Here is a 9,331-nt window from a genome sequence, read left to right on the forward strand (position 1 = left end):
GGGGCGCCAGCCCTCCACAGACACCTTGAGGCTCACATAGTGGTTTGGGGGAGAATGGGAGTCCTGCCCCATTTTTCTGGGCGCCATTGAAGCCCCGGAGTCTGTTTCCTGCAAGCCCAGGAGCACGGGGCCATGGGGGCCGTCCAGACTGGTCTGCAGAGAGTGCAGGTGCAGGAGGGGGATGTTCCTACCCGAGCCACAGCCGAGGGGGTGGGGTCCTTTCCTGCTCCCTGACTTTCGCCTGGAAATTCTGCACCTGACTGAGGATGAGGTGAACCCCGTGGCCTGTCTTCACTCTCTGCCACTGTTCACCAGGTGCCCCCTGGGCCGTGGCTCCCTCCCTGTGGGCACTGCTGAAGGTGAGGGCGCCCTCCTGGCAGCGCCCTCTGCTGTCACTCAGAGGGAGCGTCCCTGACCCGCCCAGGGCCACAGGTCTGACTCCACGCTCCCTGTTTATGGATGACCCTGGAGGAAGGGTCCTTTTTTCACCCCATTGTAGGCTGCCCGACTCCCCTAGGGGCCGAGTTCCTTCCAGAATAGGGAGACCAGATGGCAGGGCAGTTTGCTTTCTGAGGTAGTGAGCTCCCCGTCTGTGGCAGTGTTTGAATCCCTGAGTGGCAGGTACCAGGTAGCGGCCCCTCCTGTACTGGGGAGGAGGAACCAGGCTTTCAGACACTGATCACCCAACAGTTGCTTCTCCTTTTCCAGGAAGTTGAGGGGTGGCAGGAAAGAGTCTGGCAGCCAGTGGCTGGAGGCCAGGGAGCCATGGCTGCAACCTCAGAGGGGCTGTGAGCAGAAGGATAGGGTCCAGGGTCAGAAGAGGGGTGTTCTTCCTGACCCCCGCCATTTGGTCCTAGGCCCCTTCTGGAAGGTTCCCTGACCCACCACGGGAGTCACTCCGGGGACACCTGCTCCTCAGGATGGGGTGTCTACACTCGGAGTGCAGACTTTCCATCCACGCTCAGTCAGTTTTCACAGCACCCCAGGCCAGAAGAAATGCCTGATTGGTTTGTTTAGCAAGGAATTAGGTCCAAACAATGTAATAATTAGTAGCTCTTTGAAAAAAATTCTCATAAGTTAAAAGAAAGGCTTGCAGTTTTTATTTCGTTCTCACATAGCCACAGTTGCTCCCCAGGGAGCCTGCGGCGCGGCCCACGGGCTGCTGCTCCGCGGAGACGTTCACACTGCTTTTATCACAGCGACAGCCAGAGTCGCAGCCTCAGGAACACAGGCAACTTCCAGAGGAGTGTGGCCCCGTCGCAGCTGGGATGGAACCTCCCGGAGCCAGGGGGCGCCTGTCCTACGGAGAACGGCGAAGCTGCATCTCCCTCGAACGTTGAACATCGCGCAGGCCCTGGGAATGTGCTGTGGCGCCCCAGGGTGCCTCGGCACACAGTTCAAGAACTGTGGCTCTAACGGGAGTAGCTGGGATGGGCTCCGCTACGAGGGTCATCTTGGCTTTTCTGCTTCCCCTGTCCCTCACCCCCGGAGGGCCTCACACCAGCACTGGGGCTCGGTCTCCCTGAGACTTGTGTCCCTGTGGGCACGTGTTTCCCACGAGGGGAGGTTCTTCCCAGCTCCAAACACTGGGGTGGGACTTGGATTCGAGGTCGTGTGAGGAAGCTGTGCACGTGGAGACCAGCCAGGGCCAGGAGGCAGGTGTGCGTGGGGCGTGTGCCTGCAGGACCGTGCCTGGTCTGCGTGCTCGTCTTTCTGAGTGGCCCCCGTGGACACAGGGTGACACACCTGGTGGGCCAGTTCCCTGCCCTCTGGGTCCCTAGAGAGAGCCTACAGGGGTTTGGGGCAGCCCCTCTGGGAAGGGGTCCGTCTGTCCCTCATGGGTTTTCCCCACTCCTGGCTGCCTCTTCCAAATCCCCCAGAGTCCCATTTCAGTTTTGATCGAGGCTCCGATCAGGCTCTGTGGAAGTGACTGGAACCTGCGGTCAGCCCCTCCCTACATAGAGAAAGTAGGCTCAGGGTGACTGACAGAGAGCCAGGGTTAATGGCGGAAGCCCCAGGGACGCTCCATGCCTTGTGGGACATTGACTTGGGGATCACACACGCCCAGCCTGCGCCTCTGGATGTCACATGGGTGGCTGCCCTCAAAGGCTCATGGAACGAAACTCCCCCATAACCTGGGTTCCCGTGTGCACAGGGCGCTGTAGCTTTAGCTCACGTGTCTGTCTCTGTTGGCACTGGGCCTTCTGTCCCCCAGCTCCAAGGCCCCCTCTCTCCATCTGGGACGTGGCTATGTGGGAGGCGTGGCCGATCCTAGTCTTGTCACAAGTTGCATTATTCTTGAGTCCACTCTCCTGGGATGGACAGAGGAGGCCTTGTGACATGGGGACTGCAGATCTCTGCACCGGGGAGAACGGATGGAATTCATGGAAGCAGGCCACCAAGTTCCAACTCTGGATTCTGCTCAGAGGAATGAATGAGCTCGTGAAATGCTGGTATCACCCAGCCAGAGTCCCGGGACCCAGAGCAGCTGGATGAGAAGGCCGTCAGATCTCGGTGCCAGGGATTCTCAAAGCCAGGAGCACAGACCGAGGGGCTCAGAACCACAAGAAAGCAAAATTTGGGGACAGACATCAGCACCGTGGGGTTCTGGGGTCCCAGACCCTCACCAAGACCATTAAAACTGTGGGCGTCCTGGTATCCTGGCTCTGGGGCCTCGCTCTCCTGTGAAATGTGGTGTCAGCCCAGCCTTTCCATCTGACGTGCTGAGTTTTGTGACAGCCACCCAGTTAGGCCTTTGGTGCCGCAGCTCTCCTTCTGGGCCAACAGGCCACGTGTGGAGATGCTGAGTGAGGGGGCACAGACAGGACACCTGGGCCACTCCTGGGTCCAGCTCCTGCTGGTAGTGCCTGTCTGGGCTTGGCTGTGGGTGGAGCGAGCCCTCCGGCCTGAGTGCAGTGACCCTCCGCCTGGTGACAGGTGACCGCAGCCCTGCCTAATCTGCATTAGGCACAGTGGGCGATCTGCTTGATCCCAAGGTGGCTAGAGATGTTGAGTTAGCATCCTCAGGGCAGGAGTCAGGGCTGAGGCCCGGGGGCAACAAGAGTGAGATGTGTGGGGCTGGCGTTTGGAGGGTTGGGGTCTGGGTGGCTCCCGGGTGGGGTCCCTCCCACTGTCCTGCCCCCAGGCTCACAGCCTCTGATGCCCTCTGCGCTCAAGACTCCCCTCTCCTTGGTACACTGCACCCCCAGCATCTCCTCCAGCGCATCCCTTGGTGCTGGTGGGGGAAGGGTGCACCTGCTGGCCTCCAGCTCCCAAGGCTGAAGAAGGTGGCAGTGTTGCATTCCCACACCTCTATGCTGGGCGCCGTGGGCAAGGGTGGGCGAGATGGCGTCCCAGGAGGGTGTGAGCAGGGCGGGACAGGGTCTCTCTGGCTATTCTCGTCCCCTCTTGTTCTTCTCTGGCTCCGATGACACTTGACAACGTGTTTCCTAGAGGCATCAGCCCCTGGGTGGACCTCAGCCCCTGGGTGGGCCTCAGCCCTTCCTCCCTGCTTGTGGGGCCTCCCTGCCTGGCATCAGCACTTCCCCACACACCTCCAGGAGCCCAGCCTGGCTCTGTGTCATCTCCTTCTTTCCCTGCACAGCTCCGCCCCTCGCTCTCAATAGGCATCTCTCCTCTCTCGTTTCCTCGAGGGAGATCGAGACCATCAGCGTCCCCGTTACAACCTGCAGTGGGGCCTTCATCTCTCCTGCCTCAGAGGGTGAGATTTCCTTGCAACGCACTTGTTCCCATTCTTTCTGGACTCAGCAGCCCTTCCCTTTCTCTCCTAACCCTTCCACCTGCACTCTAGACCAGCTCCTTCCTCTTAGTCTAGAAGGTAGGTGCTATTTTAAATGGTATTGTTTCTTTCAGTTTCCATTATTTGGGGCTAGTATGTAGAAATACCATTGGTTTTAGTAGATTGATCTTGTAGCCTTCATCAACTCACTTGTTAGTTCTGGGATTTTTTCCATTAGTTTCTGTAGGATTTTCTACATAGACAATCGTGTCATAAAGATGGTTTTACATCTTCCTTTCAATTCTGGATAACTTTTATTTCTTTCTCTTGCCTTATTTCATTGACTGGAAACTCCAGGACAATGTTAAATAAAAGTGGTGAGAGTGGATATCCGTGCCTTGTTCTTGATATTGGGGGACAGGCATGCAGTGCTTCATTTAAGCATGAGCTCAGCTGTAGGGTTTACACCTTTTATCAGGTTGAAGAAGCCCCTTGTATTCCTAGTTTGCTGAGAGTTTTTATCCAAATGTCAACTTGTCAAGTGATTTTCCTGCATCTATTGAGACAAATTACATGGTTTTTATTTTTTAGTTTGTTGATATACTGAATCACATTAATTCATGTTCAGATATCAAACCAACCTTGCATTCCTGGGATAAATCCCACTTGGTCATGATGTATTGCCCTCTTTATATATTGTTGAATTGTGTATGCTAAACTTAGTTGAGAATTTTCGCGCCTATGTTCATGAGGGATATTGGTCTGGAATTTTCTTTTCTGATAATATTTTTGTCTGATTCTGGCATCAGGATAATTCTGGCCTTTAATTTTCTACATGAGCCTGTGGAGAATTGTTATTATTTCTGTCTTGAATGTTTGGTAGAATTCACCAATGAAGCCATCTGGGCCTAAAGTTTTCTTAGAAGTTGTCTATAGGAAGGTTGTAACTGTACACTCAATTTTTTAAATAGATGTAGGGCTATTTGGGTTATCTATTTCTTGTGAGCTTTGATAGTGTATGTTTTTCAAGGAATTTGTTCATTTCATAGAAGTTGTTGAATTTATCAGCATATATACGTCTATAATATTCCTTTTTATTATTTATTTATTTATTGGTGAGGAAGATATGCCCTGAACTAACATCTGTGCCAGGCTTCCTTTATTTGGCATGTGGGCTACCTTCACAGCAGGGCTAATGAGTGGAGTAGGTCCGTGCCCGGGATCCAAACCCATAAACCTGGGCTGCTGAAGTGCAGTGTGCGGAACTTTAACCACTCGGCCGCAGGGCCAGCCCCTCCCTTTTATTTTCTAATAGCTGTCGAATCTGTAGGGACATCACCTTTCTAATACTTGACGTTATTAATTTATCCTCTCTTTTTCCTGTACAGTCTGGAAAGACTAATCCTTTCAAAGACCCTGTGGTTTTAGCCTGCCTGTGGTCTTCCCTTCCTGAACGTCTGTGGATTCTGGAATTGCTTAGCCTCCACAAGCTCATAAGGCAGCTCATAATAAACCTGCGTCCTCCTTCAGGGACTCGAATCCCACGTGTATTAGGCTGCTTGAAGTTTTCTCATAGCTCACTGATTCTGTTTCTATTTTCGGTCTTTTCTTCCATGCTATGTTTTCAAGTTCACCAGTCTTGTCCCCTGCCATATCTAGTTGCTGTTAATCCCATCCAGTGTTTGTGTCATCTTTGGGAGTGTGGCTGCCTTAGTATGTTCTTTGTCCCTGGTAACTTGCTCAGCTTCCCTCTGCCTTCACAGACACGTGGGATCCCCACAATCACGGTGCTGATGTGCTTGTCAGCTGATTTTCTCATCTGTGGCATCTGTGTCTATGTCCATTGCTTGATTCATTCTCCTTGTTATGGGTCGTATTTTTTTGCTTACTTGCATGTAACGGTAATTTTCGACTGAATGCCAGACGTCACGAATTTCACCTTATTTGGCTGAATACTTTCGTATTCTCATACACATTCTTCAGTTTTATTCCGGAATACAGTTGAGTTACTTGGAAGCAGTTTAATTCTTGTGAGACTTTCTTGTAAGCTTTAGTTTGGCAGGATGCGAGCAGCATCTGGTCTAGGGCTAATTTTTCCCAGTGCTGAAGCAATGGCCTTCTGAAGACTCCATCTGGTGTCCTCTGAATTGCGAGGCTTTTCCACTCTGGCTGTGGGGATGTGAACTGCGCGAGCCCTGTGAATTGTTCCCCTAATTCTTCAGGCTGCTCTTTCCCTGGCCTTGAGTGGCTTCATCACGTGCACGCGCTGACCTGTTCTCACAGGCAGCTTGAGGGAGCCTGCTGCCAATCTCCAGAGCTCTCCCTGCAGTTCTCTCCCCTCTGGTGCCCTGTCCGGTGAACTCCAGCCAATCTGGATCCCTAGACTCCCGACCTGTCCCCTCAGCTCAGGAAGATCCCAGCCCCCCGAGTGTGGCTCCCTGCTGCAGTGTGGACGCTCTCCAGATGGTTGGCTGGGCAACTGTGGAGCTTGCCTCGCTCGCTCCCCTCTTACAGAGATTCCATCCTGCACTGTTCCACACTCACTATCTGTGGTTTCTTGTGTTTTGCCCGTCTCTTTTCTACTCTTTGTTGTTGTTTTAGGGAAGAAGGTAAATCTGTTCCCTGTTACTCAAACATCCTGATGTCACTCATTTTAATTTCAGTTCTGCTAGTTGGTGTGCAGTGGTAGCTCATCATGCTTTTCATTTGCATTCTTCAATGACATTTCTGTATCCCCTTACTTTGAAGTGTCTTTCGCATTGTTTCATGGAGATGTTTGCCTCTTTATGTTTGATTTGTAGGAGTTCTTTATATATCCTGGATGCAAGTCCTTTGTCAGATGTGTGTACTGTGGACGTTTTTCTCTTAGTCTGATGCCTTGCATTTTTATTTTCTTAATAAAGTTGTTTGTTGAACCAAAGTTTTCAATTTTGATGAAGTGTGTGTCTTTTTTCTACATTTAGAGCTTTTTATGTCCTCTCTGGGAAATGATTACTTACTCCAATGTTGTGAAGATATTCTTACAGAGATAATTTCAGGAGAATTCTAGAGGATATTCCTTCCAGAAGAATTTCTAGATTTAGCTGTCATGTTTAGTTGTAAGATCCAGCTTGAATTAATTTTGCATATGCTTTGAGCGAGGGGTCAAGGCTCACTTTCCATCTGTTTACCCAGTTGTTCCAGCACCACTTGCTGAGAGACTTTTTCTCCCTAGTTGCTTTGCCTTGACACCTGAGTTGCACGAAATAGAAGCTACTTCCAGACTGTTGTGTACGTTGGTCTATATGTCTGTACTTGTTCTTTGCTCATGAAGCCTGTAGTCAGTCTGCCAACTTTGTTCCTTCTCAAATTGTTTGGGCTATTTTAGGCCCTTTGCTTTTTCGTATAAATTTTAGCATCAATTTGTCCATTTTTCCCAAAAAAAATCCTATTGAAAATTAGTTTGTGAATTTAATTTTTAAAATTAACATACAATAAAATTAACTTTCAAAATGTACAGTTCCATGGATTTTCACACATGGTGTAACCACCAGCACAGTCAGGACACATAATTCCGTCACCACAAACCCTCCCTCATGCTGAGCATTGAAGTCACACCCTCCCCATCTTCCGGCCCCTGCTGACCACTGCTCTGTTCCCCATCTCTGTAATATCGCCATTTTGAGAATGTCATATGAATGGAGTCGTATGGTATGTAACCCTTTGAGACTGGATTCTGTCACTCAGCATGATGCCTTTCAGCTTCATCCATGTTGCTGAATTTGTCAGTAGCTCATTTGTTTTTATTGCCCAGGAATGTCCCGTCACATGGAGACACCATGGCTTGTTTGCCCATTCTCCTGTTGAAGGACATTTGGGTTCTTCTAGTGTTTGGCAATAATGAATAGAGCTGCTGTAAACATTAATGTGCAGGTCTTTGTGTGAACGAGAGTTTTATTTCTCCTAGGAGTAGGATTGCTGGGTCACATGGCAAGTGTATATTTAACTTTATAAGAAACTGCCAAACTGTTTTCCAGAGTGGCTGCACCATTTTTCACTCCTACCAGCAACATATGCGTTCCAGTTGCTCCACATCCCAGCTAGTGCTTTGCATTTTACTGTCAGGGCGTTTTTTTTTTTTTTTTTGAATCTTATCTGTTTAAATAGATGTGTGGTGCCAGCTCATTGTGGTTTTCATGTACATTTCCCAATGACAAATGCTGGTGAGCATCTTTTCATGGACTAATTTGCCTTCTGTGCATCCTCTTTGGTGATGTGTCTGTTCAAATCTCTTACCTTTTAAAAGACACTGTTTATTTAAAAACAATTGTAGATTCACAAAAAATCGTACATAAAGGTCCCTTGTGTCCTTTACTAAGTTCCCCTGGGTGGTGGCATTTTATGTAATCATAACACAATATCAAAAGCAGGAATCTGGCATCGGTATGATGTGTGTATGTAGTTTTTTGTTTCATCTACACATTTCATCACGTGCGTAGGTTCCCGGAATCACCATCATAATCAAGGTACAGAATTCTTCGCTCACCACACGGCTCTCCCTCATGCCCCCATTATAGTGCACCCAGCCCTCCCTCCAAATCCCTGCCCTGGCACCACTAATCTGTTCTCCATCTCTACAACTTAGTCATTTCAAGAAGGTTATACACGTGGAATCTGCAGCCTGTGACCTGTTGGGATTGGCTTTTCCACTCAGTGTAATGTCCTTGAGATCCGTTTAAGTCGTTGTCTGGATCAACAGTTATTTTTGATTCGTTAATATTGCACTGAATAATACTAAAGTTTGTTTAGCCATTCATCTACTGAGGGATATTTTGGTTGTTTGCAGTTTTTGGCTATTATAAATAAAGTAGGACATTTACATTTAATGTAATTATCGGTATGTCGTGGCTTATTTCTGCCATTTAAATTTTGTTTTCTGTTTCTTCCTTCTGTTCCTCTGTTTTCTTTTTCATACATTCCTGCGGGTCATTTGAACATTTTTTAGAATTACGTGTTAGTTTATCTACTGTGGTTTTGAGTGTATCTCTTTGTAGAGCTTTTGTACTGGTTGGTCTAGGTAATATGTTATGCACATATAACAGCACAGTCTGCTGGACATTTACCAGTCCCAGTGCAGCGTAGAAAACTTACACCCCTTTACCTCCTTCTTTTGTGGTATAATCATCTTAAACACTTGCTCTACATTTTTTGAGCACCACACCAAACAATGTCATAATTTTTGCTTACACCATCAAACACAATTTAGAAAACTCAGAGGAGGAGGAAATCCTGTTGTATTTACCCATATTTTTACTCCTCTTTCTTTCTTAATGTTCCATGCTTCCTTCTTTCATCATTTCCTTTCTGTGTCATGGTTTAACCAACCTTTCAGCGTGGACCAAATGGGGACACAGTTTCTTCATTTTCCTTTCTCTGAGCACGTCTTTATTTCCCCTTAATTTTTGGAGGATTCTTTTTGCTGAATATAGAATTCTGGGTTGGCAGTCCTTTTATTTCAGCACTTGAAAATGCTATTTAACTTCCTTCTGATCTCCATGGTTTCTGATGAGAAATCTGCTAAAATTCGAATTGTTTTTCCCTTCTCAGTCAGGT

This window comes from Equus quagga, chromosome 7, assembly GCF_021613505.1.
Source record: "Equus quagga isolate Etosha38 chromosome 7, UCLA_HA_Equagga_1.0, whole genome shotgun sequence".
NCBI lineage: Eukaryota > Metazoa > Chordata > Mammalia > Perissodactyla > Equidae > Equus > Equus quagga.